At 41.5% G+C, this 16,346-nt stretch overlaps 1 non-coding gene across 1 annotated transcript; it reads left to right on the top strand.

The window, feature by feature from the left end:
* Nucleotides 1–5,533: 5,533 nt before the first annotated feature.
* Trnas-cga (transfer RNA serine (anticodon CGA)) lies at nt 5,534–5,608 on the top strand. The gene has a single exon. It is a non-coding gene; the product is annotated as a tRNA-Ser (tRNA).
* The last annotated feature ends 10,738 nt before the right edge of the window (nt 5,609–16,346 follow it).

Genomic DNA, 16,346 nt, shown 5'->3' with positions numbered 1-16,346 from the left:
TGACGGTGACTGTCACAGACGACACGTAACATCGCGTGCACGACTAACCTGAGAACGAGACTCACACGCAGCTGACCAAGGACAAACAAGGGCGTCTTCAGGTACAACGCATCACTCATCGTCACAAGGTTTTACAGTGCCGGCGTTTCCAGCAACTTGTGAAAATTAGTTCCCTTGCGTTCCCATTTCTTTTTACTGATAACTTCACTAGTTGAGCCACTAAACTCGATACTATTTTATAAAACAAGTATCGCCGATCGATAAAATATATTCCAGTGTATACTATTAGGACTATGTGTACTAAACGTGAAGGTGTTAAAAGTATTATTCAGAAGGATTTTTGCTAGAATATTCGGAATACATCGATTAAAATTCATTTATAATGAAAACATCAGTCTGAATTTCAAAATGGTAGATAATTTATTAATTTATTCGTGGCGACCGGTCCAATCTATACAGATCGTCTACAGACCATAAGAGGTTTCGGACAATTTAACATTAACATCAGGAACAATTAAAATTATTAACAGTACAGGGAAAACACAATATAAATTAAGATAAATCCTAAAATATTCATACGCTTCAGTGATGCACAGAGGCGCTGAGCGGAGCCAAACAGTATACGAGAAGTCACATTTGCCAAGGCCTGGATGGCGTAAAAATAACACCGTCCCTCATTGCCCTTTAATGAAAAAAATACGAGCATACGGAGTGTCGGAGCATTCCCGCGACTGGATTCAAGACTTTCTTGCACATATAATTCAACACGTCGCTCTTAAGGGAACAAAATCGACAGATGTAGAGGTAATATCGGGAGTACCACAGAGTAGTGTGATAGGACCGTTACTGTCACAATATATATATGTAAATGATCTAGTGGAAAGCGTTTGATGCTCTTTAAGGCTATTCGTAGATGATGCAGTTATCTGTATCAAAGTAGCAATGCTAGAAGACAGTAAGAATTTGCAGAATAACCTACAGAGAATTGATGAATTGTGTCGACTCTGCCAGTTGACCTTGAACGTAAATAAATGTAACACATTGTGTATGCTTAGCAAGAGAAATCCACTACTGTACAGCTGCACTATTGATAACAAACATCTGGAGACAGCGTCTGCCGTAAAATATCTAGGCATAACTGTCCAGAGCGACCATATGAAACAGATAGTGGGAAAAGCAGATACCAGACTCAGATTCATGGGAAGAAACTTAAGGAAATGTGACTCATCCACGAAAGAAGTGGCTTATAAGGTGCTTGCTCACCCGATTCTTGAGTATTGTTCATCTATCTGGGACCCCTATCAGGTAGGACCGATAGAGGAGATAGACAAGATCCAACGAAGAGCGGCGCGTTTCGTCACGGGATCGTTTAGCTGGTGAGACAGCGTTACGGAGATTCTAAACACCCTCCACTGGCAGACATTACAAGACAGGCGTTGTGCATCACTGCGGGATTTACTAATGAAATTTCGGGACAGTGCTTGTCAGGAGGAATCAGACAACGTATTACTTTCCCCCACAGACATTTCGCGCATTGATCACGAGGAGAAAATTCGAGAAATTAGTGCCAATACAGAGGCTTACCGACAATAGTTCTCCCCACGCACTATTCGCGAGTGGAACAGGGTTGGAGGGATCAGATAGTGGTACGGAAAGTACCGCCCGCTACACACCATTAGGTGGCTCGCGGAGTATGGTGTAGATGTAGTTATAATGGTGAAGCTCCACCCACCATCTCCGCATGATAGCAGAAGTCCCCAATTAGAAGAAAATACGATATTAACCGAATAAATTAAAAACTGTGTAAATTGACAGCTTTAACAATGTAAATGAGTAAGAGGAAATATGTCAGTTTTAACTGCTAGCGGCAATGTTTCATACCAATTCGACGAACAGTTCCTAAACGTGCTGTACTCTAAAATCTACTTCCTCGTTTTGCAAATGAAGTCACCGCGATTCGTGATGACCTCCTGGACATCACAAAAGGCGTTGTGTGGTCCTTAGTAGGACGTATGACCAACTCGAACGTCAGTGCATCCTCTGCAACGTGCTCCCATCCTGACCACGATATTGCTCCCATCCCCCACTAGCGCACTTGAAAACTTTTGGATGGCAGTTCGTGTATGTGGACAAGCTGCAGCGCGTCTCTCCAACGCACCCGATTCATGCTCGATGGGATTTTAAGTCGAAGGAATGGGCAGTCCAGTCTATTCGCAGAATATTCTCTTGTTCCAAAAGCTACTCAGACTGCGCTGTTCTGCGCCGTCGCGCATTGTTGCCCATAAAAGTGAAGTCAAAGCCGACTGCACATATGAAAAGAAGAACATAGGAAAGGAGTACAGCGTCTCAATAACGTTGACCTGTAAGCGTACCGTGTTCAAAGATTAGGAGGTCAGCACGCTCATGCAACATTATTCCACCCCAAACCATAATACCTAGACCACCAAAACGATCATGTTTTGACAATGCTGGGCGTACCGTCATACGGCGAGAGGTGGAAACGCGTATTGCACCCAGAAACATTGCCGATCACGAACACACAGGGAAAGGAGGATATCATCTCCAAATCACTGAACACGGCATTGTGACACTCTAGAACCTCCCAATGTGTGTCTTTTCAGAGGGTGAATTCGCCCCTGACTCCATTTTTATAAATGTCAATGCGTGACCGCATCGAACGGCATACGTAGAGGAGCTCGCGGGACGGTAGCGTATCCAGTGAATGAATTGGCCTACGTGATCATCCGATGAAAATGGCATCAAGTACGTGAGGGACGCGTGTACGAGGAATATTACAGTAGATCCACGTGCAACAACGACCATCCAGCAGACGTCACCGCGTTGGTGAAGGAATGCCATGCACTACCACAAGAACTTCTCATCAGCCTTGTAGCCTACGTGAGGATACGTTACAGAGGATGCACTGCCGTCCGTAGCGATCGCACACCCTATTAAGAACCACGTCCCACCTTTTGTAATGCCCAGGGCACCTTCATGAGCCGCAGTGACTTAAGTGTAATTATTGTCTTTAGGTGAAAGTGCCTTTTCTGTTCGTCTGATTGCGTATTTCTTTCAGTTACATTCTGTACTGTACTGTACTGTACTGTTCTGTACTAAAGCAGTTCGTTCTATGTATAGTCCAAGATTCAGCGTTCTATGTTACTTAGCAGTGACACACAATGTGAAGGTTGCTTTCGTCCTTCAGTTTTGAATACCAGCGTATTAAAAGTAGTAAGCAGATAATGTAAACACTAACGACGATAATATTTCATAGTCAAGTCAGCCTCGGCTCGTAATCATACATTCGCGTTATTTTACAAACAGATCATTTTTGGGCGCATATTTACTGCAATATTAGAGCTTCTACTATCGTACAATCTTACCCTTGACAGTTTTCGTTACTAATTGCGATACAAGTTGTACATGGATCTCTGCACAACAGTGCTGTCCTCATCTCCTCTTTGTGTTCATAGAATAATCTCTCTAACCACGCTGCTAACGATGTGCGACATGCGCAATCCGCAAAGTGCTTTAATTATCCCACGGTGAATAAGGGAAACGTTTTTAGGCGAATCTGAAATAACTGCCCCCGCTTCTAGGTCAATTGAGTTGTTTTGAATCCAATGAAAGAGGGGACGAATTGGTGCAAGGAGAGCTGTGAAGATGGGTTCTCAATTGTTCTTGAATAGCTCGGTAGAGTACTTGCTGGCGAAGGGCAGGGACCCATAGTTAGTGTGTCGGTCCGGCACACAGTTTTAGTCTGCTAGGAAATTTCAAATCAGCGCACACTCCGCTGCATAGCGAATATTCAATCTGTAATATTCTAATAATGCTCACCGTCCTCGATATTAAATAATTGTACTCATTTTATTTTTCAGAGAGAGTTACTTCTACCCTGGGTGTAATTAGACGCTAAAGAGCATTATAAAAAAGACCGTACTGCCCGATGTCTGGACAGGAAGTAATCGACTGCTTACCTGTTTCAGTGAATACTCTGCAATCTTTGGAAAGAATAGTCATAGAACAGTAACTAAGTAAAGGAGACTCCACATTCACATCAATACAAAAGCGTTTCCACCGAAATAACATTATAGTTTAATAAGCCATTACTCAAATGTAAGCGAAGTCTGAGAACAACAATATTATGTAAGGAAGAGTCCTCAGTCATAGAAGTATGAACGCGTACGTTTCTGCAGAAACAAAATCGTTTAATATGGCTTTATTCAGATCTACCCACTTCCATATCTTCAGTCAAAGCATTCATAAGGCATTCACAAGTTCTCTGTTACATGCAGGAGTTCCTCAGTGGTCGCTCTACATTATTTACCCAATAAGGGGATCCTAACCGTGATATCATTTTCCACCTACGCTCTTGAGCCGAAACTCCGTCATTCTCTTTGAACCATAATTCTATACCTTGTCAGGAAACAAATGCCGTAGTAGAATACACACGGCTCTTCGCTCAGCAAAGTGACATCGAACTCCACATGTATTCCACGAAACACCACTCCCACATAGCTGATTTCGCTAGTCAAGAATAGCTCCATAATGTTGTTTGAACCTTATCGTTTCAACCAATCAGATATGAAGTTTAAGAGAGACCTTATTTTCCTCCAATATCGAACAATCTCTTTGCTTCAGTAATTGCACTTGTGTACTTGCTCCTACCGCCTAGAGGCATCGCCTGCTGCGTTGTCTTACATCGTTCTATCATGAAGAATTGTTTCCATGACGTCACGAAAACCCTCCAACTCTATTGTCAAGCCATAAATGTCTGCAAAATCACTCAGCTGGCACCATCAGCGTTCCCGTAATCCGACTGCACTATGGCTTGGGAACTCTGTCGCCTGCCAGTGAAGCCATTAAAGCGAAATACCTCCAACTGTGATGCATCGAACACTTCATTTCTCTTGTACATGTATAAATGTGTTTTAGATAAGGTGTTTTTTTTTCTCTGTAACTCACAAAATATTCAGTAAAACTAATGTCTATTTAGGTAAGTAAACGTAATAAACCTCGCTCTTCTTCTGTGGAGACATCAAAATAGATTATTTATATATTCTCCAGAGAGTTAGACCAACGATTTATAATTTTTAAATATAACATTTTTTCTGTCATGTATCTGATATATTTAAAACAGTTGTGTAGATTCGGTTTAATTTAGCATGTTTTCTAGATAAGGTGTTTTTTCTCTGTAACTTACAAAATGTTAAGTAAAACTAATGTTTGTTTGGGTAGATAAACGTAATAAACCTCACTCTTCTTCTGCGAAGACATGATAATAGTTTCCAGAATGAGATTTTCACTCTGCAGCGGAGTGTGCGCTGATATGATATCAGCGCACACTCCGCTGCAGAGTGAAAATCTCATTCTGGAAACATCCCCCAGGCTGTGGCTAAGCCATGTCTCCGCAATATCCTTTCTTTCAGGAGTGCTAGTTCTGCAAGTTTCGCAGGAGAGCTTCTGTAAAGTTTGGAAGGTAGGAGACGAGGTACTGGCAGAAGTAAAGCTGTGAGTACCGGTCGTGAGTCGTGCTTCGGTAGCTCAGTTGGTAGAGCACTTGCCCGCGAAAGGCAAAGGTCCCGAGTTCGAGTCTCGGTCGGGGACACAGTTTTAATCTGCCAGGAAGTTTCATGATAATAGTTTATTTACTTATTCTCCAGAGAGTTAGACCAACGACTTATAATTATTAAATATAACATTTTTTTCTGCCATGTAGCTGATGTATTTAAAACAGTTGTGAAGAAATCAGTTTAATTTAGCTTTCTATCAATTTTAGTAAGAGAGCTAGAAAAGTTCAAAGTTTTGAGGCCGGTTGCTACAAGGTGTACATAATTAGCTGTGTTCAGGTAAATCTTCTAGTAGCGGAATGTTAATTTGAGTGAGGTTTTAAAACCCACTTTCCTAAATGCAGAACTAATAGCGCCTTCTAAACGACATGTGGACGAAAGAAGGAGAGAACCGATGTGGAGAGAAGGGAGAACCGATAGAGGTACTCAAAGTACCCTCCGCCACACACCGTCAGGTGGCTTGCAGAGTATGGATGTAGATGTAGATAAAAAGTTGCTGGTGTCATGAAGCGAAAAGCTTCCTCGCTGCAATGTTTGAAGTATTTGGGGTTGTGAGGTCGGTCACACAAACACGATTCTTTAGATATTTATATAAAAAAGATCTTCTGATATTAAATTTGGTGGCCGTGTGACCATTCCTGAGAGCCACAGCGCCCTAATCATCTCCGAATAAATCTGTTGTTTAAATTCTTGTACAGTATCAAGCGCAGAATAGCCTGGGTGTACAACGTGTTGCATCTACATACGGCCTTTAATATCTAAACTGACATTTTGAAGAAGAGCACCTAAATAGTTGACCATAAAAGCTCGACACATCTCATGCTCCAAAGCATCTGCGAGTTAATTTCATTTCCGGGTATTTCACGACACACATTAATGGATGACCTCCTTTCATAATCGACAGAACATACTCATGCCTGCCACCAGAAGATCCATCTGAACATAGCCAATCATGTACAGCATGTTTCATCCACCTCTAATAGTTTTCATATTGTTAGCTCCCTAACTAAAACTGATGGAAATTTTATTTCATTTGAAAAGTATATTACAACCCTTTAACTTCCAGTTAATTGGGATTTAAATAAACACTGTGCCTAAAGTTACTTGCTGTGCCAGGAAAGGCGTTTACTCCGTAGATTAATTGAAATCTGTGAAATCAAAGTACTGCTATAACCGTATCGCGATTGCTCAGTGCTTTTATTAATGACGATAAGAAAACGAATTTCCGTTGAAGTAAAATGAAAAATAAAGAATGAAATCGTTTCACAGTAGCTAGCAAAATTTGGAAAAAATAGTGAGTTTAGTTAATGAACAAAGAAAATTAAATTACCGTATGTGTAGAAGAATGAGATTTTCACTTTTCAGCGGGGTGTGCGCTGATATGAAACTTCCTGAGAGATTAAAACTGTCTGCCGGACCGCGGCTCGAACTCGGGACCTTTGCCTTTCGCGGGCAAGTGCTCTAACCATTGTTTACTGTACCTGTAATTACTGATTTGTATTATTGGTAAATGTATGTAACAATACTTCGTTATCAGGCTAAAATATCAGGAAACTGTTAAATATCACGTTAGCACAGCTTCAGATGGATTTGTCACAGTGTACAAAAGCTTTTCAATTAAATAATAAAATATGGAAGCAATTTATTAATGAGCAGAGAAGAACAGAATTTCATTAGTTGTGACTGATTACGTAAAATGTAAAAATTGTGGCGTAACTCACTGTCATGATTACTGTCGTCAGTTCTGTGCAAAAGGCTTTTATGCTTATTCATTACCAAATGCTGTCATTTAAACTGAAAAAAATCTTATTGAATGGAGCCATGATCAATAATTTATTACTTTCATGTCATTCACAGTCACGTTATCTTGCAAATTGCGACAGTATCTCAAAATTCTGGCAATGATTTTACAGATTCGATCTCAGATAGTTTCAAATTTCACTATTATTCGTAAACAGTTACTGAAAATCGCGTTGTACAATTACTAACATTGTTTACCCAAGACTTAACAAAGACTTCTGACAGATTGCAGTTGCGTAAAATGAAAATTTGTTAATCACTGACAAAATACACAAAAAATATCTTTTACTGAATTTTACCTTTTTAAGCATTGCTTTTGAAATCACTGTTCAAATTACTAGGCATAACCAGTTTGTTTAGTTGCTATCTATCAAACAATTGATTATTTAATTATTGTTACTTATTTCAGCACAGAAAATAGTTACTCACTGCTGAGTTATTTTATTTGACTTAATTCTCATATCCAAAACATTGTAAATGCTTCTCATTCGTTGGAATTCTCTCGGGTTAGTAATATGGATAGGGTGCAACCTATTTTTGTAAATTGTCTGACGTGGAATTGATAATCAACACTTCCAAATACCTTGCCAATATTCAGTCACAAAGTTGGAAATTTGTGGTAAGATCTTATGCGCTCTAACCGCTGAGGTCTAACTTAAACTAACTTACACTAAGGACAACACACACACACCCATGCCCGAAGGAGGACTCGAACCTCCGACGGGGGGAGTCACAAAATTATCTACGACGCTGGGAATCAGTACATAAGTCTAAACAAACAATTATTTGGTGTTCAGTTGTTCTCGGTGGTTGTAATGCATTGTTCGTTGACAAATGTATGGTACAGGCTCTTCTTCATGCAGCTGCACAAAAAATAAAATTGGACCCACGGTACTGTTCGTGTTAATAGGTTTCCTCTGGGAGTGATGATACTGTGCCCATTTAATGCCTTGTACTGTGCCTGGCCACATCAAAGTTAATCCGAGCCATTATGTATTTTACTACCGCAGCTTTACGGCGATGTTTCAACATACACGCTGCGTCGCTACTCTCTCCAGCATTCCCTATACGCGAATCGACTCGACTGTTGCACATCTCGACACCGTTCTGCACAGCCAGGCAGCGCGCCCGCACGCCCAGCGATAATGCGATTGCAATGCCACAATACTTTTTGACAACAACGTATAACCCTGACTAAGCTGCCGTGTCTGCATACAGATCTCTTAGATTCAGTATTCATTCAAGTTTGCAATAGAAAAATAGAATAATATTTCAACATTTCATAAGAAAAATATTGTTACAATTATTACAACTTTTGTTTCACGGAATAAAAGACAGCGTAACAGCGAAATTGAAACGAAAAATGTTAGTAATCCAAGAATTGTTGTGTTAAAAGTAATTCAATTCACCACATTCATGATTGGAAAATATCAGTCTCTATCTACTTACACAGCCCATTGCTTTAACTCTTTGGAAAATAAGTGAACTATCTTCATCAAGCCGGCCGAAGTGGCCGTGCGGTTAAAGGCGCTGCAGTCTGGAACCGCAAGATCGCTACAGTCGCAGGTTCGAATCCTGCCTCGGGCATGGATGTTTGTGATGTCCTTAGGTTAGTTAAGTTTAACTAGTTCTAAGTTCTAGGGGACTAATGACCTCAGAAATTGAGTCCCATAGTGCTCAGAGCCATTTTATCTTCATCAATCAGCAGAAAGAGTAACGTTTATTACGTTTATCTATTTAAATACACATTCCTTTCACTTATTATTTTGCAAGCTGCAGAGAAAAATATCTTATTAAAACACCTTGTACTAGGGGTAATCTAAAAGTATCGAGACTAGTTCCGTTTATGTGAAACAACTGTATTTATGTATGTACGTTTACACACAGCAGAACTCGCTATTGACGGTCTGGACCCTGGGGATTGATGCACAATGCCTTGAATGTCGGAAAAGACGAAGCGCATGCAACCGGTTACGCGCCGCACCTGCCTCACCTGCTTCATCCGTGGAGATGATGTGCTCTTCCACTGTGAAATCTGTTGATTTTTCTCAGGGTCGTGCTCGTTCACCCATGGTTCGTTACCCGTAATGACCCTCGACATGAAGGACGCGCAATCCACGGCAAACTGACGAAGTTCTTGGTAGGCTTCGAAACGGTGTTCCTTCTGTTCCTGCGTCCGCAGGCTGCAGGACGAACTTGGCAGCAACATGCCGCATGTTGAGATCACCGTTTTGGATTGCCTGCACTGTTCCGTACGACATACCGACAACGGCAGCAATGTTGTGGCTACTTGCTTTTGCTTTCCGTGACCGGGCGAGAACATCTAAGCTCGGTTCTTCCAAAACTCTGCAACTGTAATGGCCTTGTCATTGCATAAAAATGCAATTACCCAAATAAATGTTGTATATTGCTTTACTGTCAGTACTGGAAATCATAAGAAACAGAACTTATTTTGTTCTGTCAGTTACAGTCATGAGAAGTCAAAAATAAAGAATATAAACACGTTTCCACTTGATAAACCTAAACAAAAGAACAAAAAAACAAATCCAAACAAAAGACTCCACTGCATACACTGAGAGGCACCCACATGCCTTGCTCATACTGTGGCATCAAGTAGTCAGGCCTGCAAGATGAGTGGTCTGCCAAGCGAGTGGATTCTTTCTTATCTGCCGAGTAACATGAACTCTAGTACTCACAATAAAGTTACAAATTATCCTCCTGTACGAATAATGCGCAAAGGAAACGCACATCTGACTATCAGTAATTTACAGAACTCTGACTGTTCACTACGCACTGGCAATACCACATTTTCTCTTTTTATTTAACGGCTTTTATCAACACATGGCCATCGCACTGAATATGAGTGGCGCACACATTATAAATTCTGGATATTATGACAACATACAATTCGAAGGAAAAGGCCACCAATCTATTTCTTTTCACTATCTTATTTATTACGATAAATTCTATAACCTAAACACGCCGGCCGAAGTGGCCGTGCGGTTAAAGGCGCTGCAGTCTGGAACCGCAAGACCGCTACGGTCGCAGGTTCGAATCCTGCCTCGGGAATGGATGTTTGTGATGTCCTTAGGTTAGTTAGGTTTAACTAGTTCTAAGTTCTAGGGGACTAATGACCTCAGCAGTTGAGTCCCATAGTGCTCAGAGCCATTTTTGACCTAAACACACAAATTCTATAACCTACAACAATGGCACATGAGAAATTCCGCCCAGTGGGCATGGCTTTACATTGGTGATTCTCTATCTTATGGTCTCATAATTATTCAACGCTACAGTGCACTTTCTGGATAGGATGGTGGATATTGTTGCTATATCTCACACTTCGACTCTCACAACCATCATCACGAGACTTTCCTCCAGACCAAGCGGTACAAAAGGAACACGCATAACCCACTACCTCTGCAAATACCTAGCTACTCTCCCATGCAAACCACACATACTCAAATTACATGACATACACCACACTACAACATGGAATACAACACAATAAATAGTCACAACACTATCACTTTCAGCTTTCCCACTTCAATTAGTATTTATCCCAGTTTCACACAACACTACCCCACTTCGTAATTCTTCTTTCCTACTATGAACTCTGGAGATATATGCACATCTTCCTGTGCAATGCAAGCCAAGTGGCGTTGCTGGATAGACGGCTGACTCACCTTGCTTCTCTCTCAGAGTATTATAGTTTGAATCAAGCGTCACACGGAAACATAACATGCAAAGTAATATTAAGAACATATTCATCACACACGCGAGTCCACAACTGATACCATGGACGAGTACTTGTCTTTATCCTTTGTCTCACACACAGATTGAGACTCACACAGTACTCACCACGTGGAAGTACTCGTCTCTAATTTCAAGTCCTGCACACGCCATTTCTTAAATATTTCCAACGTATAGTACACACGCTAGTAATTCAGCTTAACTTAAGCACTCAGAAGTATTTCAAGTTATTGCTACACGTGGTTTCATTGTGACCGTTGGTCACTTCCGAAGATTACTATGATCCCATTAATATTACCTGCCTGACATTTAATTCTCCCCACCAAAGTTCCTGAAATAGGGAAATTATTATTCTAAACTACTCTTAAGTATTTCACATACATACCGTGTCCCCACTCTTTTGTCCTTACGGAGCACGCCTAAGACAGGTCTTACCAACACTAGATCCAGCGGCAGAGTGCTGAAACATGGCCGTTCTTCAGGTCCTCTCGCACCTCTGCCGAAGTGGGGGAAGACCATGCTACCGTATTGGTCAGCCACATTTCAGGCGCTCAAAGCTCCGGTAAGTTTCATCTCCTTGGTTCCACCAAAGGTGGCCAAAGGATCGTCTCAAAGATGATCATATATTCACATTCACTATCTGCGGTTAGCAGACGACCATACATTCATTCATTTCACAGATCTCACCAAACTGGATGTAGGGATTTATTTTGTGGGAGTGCACATGTGATCAATTAAATAAATAAATTGTCATTCTTTCCCACACTGGTATCCAGCTTCGCTGTATTAATTTAAATTGAGTTATTATTAGAAAAAAATATGTTGTTCTGACAAGAATAATGAAGTATGTTGTACCTATTTTCAATGTCGGGCGGTACTGTACCCTTTCAACACTACAAATTCTTGATGGCATAACACTTTTCTTTTTTTGAGCCAGTTAGTCCTCTTCGAAATTGGACACACTTTTGATGCGGGTAGGCATACTCCTCACCAAATTGTCAATACAAAGCAGTGGAATATTCTTCCATTCCCCCACAGTGGCATCTCTGGTGGGACTGTTTGGTGCATTTGGGGGAGGGAACCAAACAGAGAGGTCATCGGTGCCATCAGATTAGGGCAGGATGGAGAAGGAAATCGGCTGTGCCCTTTTAAAGGAAGCATCCCATCATTTGCCAGAAGCGATTTAGGGAAATTACGGAAAACTTAAATCAGTTTGGCCTGCCGCGTGTTTGAACCGTCGTCCTCCCGAGTCCAGTTCGCTAACCACTACGCCACCTCGCTCGGTCTCTGGTGGGACAGGACGATTACAGACCGCTCGTTTCAGCGCGGCCCTTGCATTCGTAATGCAGCTGAGAGCTGGAGAAGGTGGGGACTATTCTATCCGACTGATGCTATGCTCCACTAGGTAGGTGTTCACGAGATTCTGACGATGGGGATACCTTGTCGTCCATCAGCGTGGATACGGTTCCAAATTTTCACCAAATGGAGTCACAATGCGTGCAAGAATGTCGTCCCTACGCATCGCACCAGACATCCTTCCATGTACTGGCACAAGGGGTATCTTGAGGCCATACGTGATCCCATCCCAAAACATGACTGAATCGTCTTGATAATGGTGGCGGTCTGTGATACAGTTAACGTGTAAACTTTGTCCTCCTTGCCTCCATATTCGAATATCAGTATTGTCAGGGTGGGGACTAATATGGGTCACATCAGAAAAGGGTGTTGTCTCCCACTGCTGCCTAGTCTGTAAAGAAAGGTTTTGTGCCTGTGCAACACGAGCCCCTCTCCAAACCTGATTTAGAGTAGAAGCCATGAGAGGTTTCGTTCAAATGTGTGTGAATTCCTAGTTGACCAAACTGCTGAGGTCATCGGCCCCTAGACTTACACACTACTTAAACTAACTTGAACTAACCTATGCTAAGAACAACACACACACCCATGCCCGAGGGAGGACTCGAACCTCCGGCGGGAGGGGCCAAGCAATTCGTGATGCCACTCGGCGCGACCCTTGAGAGGCCTTCTGGCATGTAATCCCTGCTGATGAAGCCTGTTTCGAATCTTTCTGTAGACTTCTGCATACCTGTAGCTGTTTTAAACAGCCGCCGTAGCCGTGCAGCATGGTGCTGAGGGTTTCTGCTTCCAGTTATACCCAGATATCGTTCCTGCTGTTTTTCTTCCGCGGATACTTCTGTGACGTCCGTCAACTGAGTTGGATGCTAGAAACTTGTCCTATTTTCAAGAGAAATCGCTTTGACTCATAGGGACATTCGCTGCGACGTCCACCTGCCATTCTCTGCTCCATTATAGTTGCTATACGGAGCCCGTTGGTCGTTCATTTTGATGTCTGACCCATCCTGAAGCAGCACAGTACTCGTAATGACACACAGTACATGCGTTGCGATGTTAACACGTGACACGGTTGCCGTATACAACAGATCCTGCCCCTTCACGGTAGGAACATGGACTGTTCCCCTAGAATTACATTACAAACAAACGAGTGTGCTAATATCGTAACGTATTTCTGGATCGCAACTTCCAACATCAAAGTTTCGGAAATACGCATCATTTATTTCGAGCGCTGTAGTTCTTCCGCTCTGTAAACAAACTCCGTCGTTGGGCACATGAGCAAATTTTCAGTCGCCTGTGTTTTTCCGCATTCGCACTGGTCATTTTGAGAATAGCCCCACTTAACCATGTTTGCCTAGCATTTTGCGATGCCTGTTCTTAAATTATTCAGTTCTCTCCGTGTACTATACTGCAGCGGCTGCTGTTTCTGTGTGATTTCGTCTTTGGAATGCAGGTTTGTATCTTGAAGAGTCTAACCGTAGAGATAAGCGGCCTGCCTCAGATCGGTCTTCTAGCGGAAATGGTCGTTGTACAAAGCTCTTCCTTGGCTTAAAGACGAGGTGTAACGGTTTGTTGGTAATACATTAAGTACCGTGGGTTGGTTTGTTGTTTTTACCACTCTGTTTCACTGGTTATTTTGCGTATGATATTTGGAGGTGCTACATCTCCTTTTTTGGAGTGGCAAGATACCTCCCACGCTTGTGTCGCATTTTCTCCGACAGTTGCGAGTGGTCGAACAACGTAGATGAGGTTAGTTTACGTATAATATTGTTCCTTGTACATACTTTTGCTTTTAGCCCAGTGCAGTTTTTGTAACTGTATGGTCTACGCTGATTCCCAATTACTTGGGATTGGTGCAGTGGTGTAATCTAAACCTTCTCCATTCTATCCCCAATTGTTTTCTTATTTCTCCCTTACTCAGCTGGAACGCACATACCTGCGTTTCTTCTGGATTAGTTAGCAGATGATTTTCGTTCCGTAAGGTACCCAAAGCTTCTGTCAGTTTTCTTTTCAACTTCTTCAAGACTTCTTTCTTGAGCAGCAATGGCTGTGTCGTCTGCATATACGAATCGCTTTATTTCCAGGTGGTGTGCTGGTGATGTGTATACATCTTGAACTGAACAGGGGAAAGAACACTGCCTTGTGTAAATCCATATTTTGGTTTTCCATTTGCATATCCTCCCTTAGAGCGTTACGCAGAAGCTTCAATTCTGCAGCATGCCTCTTAACACGCCACTCAGTCGAATGTCATTCGTTATTTAACAAACTTCCGTGATAAGTCGTTCGGTATCATACACTGCAGAAAGATATGCCCAGACCACAGCAGCAATTAGTTTCTTTTGGAAACCGACTTCATTGTGTTGAATCAGTTTTAGTATTTCGTCAACATGTTACATATATTGACTTTTTTGTGCTACAATTTGTGGCTGAGATTGGTAGACGCTCGTAGGGAATTACGAGGAAATACAGGAAAACAATTACACTGATCACAGAACAGCCTGAGGTGGAAGAATGAATGACGACTATAATGAAGATGAAACGATAGCGGCTGGAACTTGGAGCAAAGAGAATCGATAGTCCAAGGACTAAAGATGTCGATTGATGAATTCGAAGACTTGAGGAAAGGTCGAGACGACGGTCTAATGGACGGTGTGAAGATGGTGACGTCAGGAAAAGTGCTGGGGCAGCATAGAAAAGGTTAGAGACACTTGTCAAGCAATACTCAATCTCTTATCAGCAGAACATTTCCAGACTAGTTAAAATATGCAGAAGTTAGGTCTCTTTACAAGAAGGGGGATAAAAAGATACCATCAAACTATCGACCAATTTCTCTTATGCCGGCTTTCTCAAAATATTTGAAAATGTTGTGTTCAAGCACCTGACGGCAAATAGCAAATTGTCCAAGTCACATTTTGGGTTTCTTAAGGGTTCTGATGTAGAGATAGCTATTTACATATACAGTGAGAATGTACTTAATTCATTAGATAATAAATTAGAGGCTACTGGCATTTTCTGTGACCTGTCAAAAGTCTTTGACTGTGTGAACCACAGCATTCTCTTAAGTAAATTAGAATATTATGGTTTCACCGGCAATGCTGCGAAACAGTTTGAGTCTTGTCTATCTAACAGGAAACAAAGAGTGTCGTTACTACATACCTGTGCAGTAAGCAGCTTGTCTTCATCTGACTGGGAATTAAGTACATGTGGTGTTCCTCAAGGTTCCATCTTGTGTCCACTGCTTTTCCTGATGTACATTAATGACCTCTCATCTGTTACAACGCCAGATGCTCAATTTGTTTTGTTTGTAGATGATATAAAATTGCAATAAGTAGCAAGTCAAGTACAGATTTAGAAATAGCTGCCAATCAAATTTTCACTGGCGTTAATGTGGTTTAAAGCTAATTCGCTGTCTTAAAACTTTGAGAAGATGCACTATATGCAGTTCAGAACTTGTAAGAGACTTCCTTCCAGCATGTTTATAACATATAAAGACATGCAGATCGAACAGGTTGACAGTGTTAAGTTTCTGGGATTACAACTCGATAATAAATTCAGTTGCGAACTGCATACCACAGAATAGCTTAAGCGCCTAAACGAGTCTGTACTTGCAGTAAGAATGATGTCACGTGTAGTAGATATAAATATAAAAAAACTTGCATACTTTGCTTACTTTCTTTCTATTATGTCATATGGGATCATATTCTGGGGCAACTCATCAAACTGAGAAAAAGTTTTAGGGTGCAGAAGCGTGTGATCAGAATCATTTTTGGTGTAAATACAAGAACATCATGTAGACACCTATTCAAGGAACTTTGTATTCTAACCACTGCTTCTCAGTATATTTATTCCTTAATGAAATGTGTTACAAGTAATACA

Source organism: Schistocerca cancellata, chromosome 9 (assembly GCF_023864275.1).
Source record: "Schistocerca cancellata isolate TAMUIC-IGC-003103 chromosome 9, iqSchCanc2.1, whole genome shotgun sequence".
In the NCBI taxonomy this organism is placed as follows: Eukaryota; Metazoa; Arthropoda; class Insecta; order Orthoptera; family Acrididae; genus Schistocerca; species Schistocerca cancellata.
Note: the sequence above shows the minus strand (reverse complement) of the source record. Positions and strands in the feature narration are given on the sequence as shown.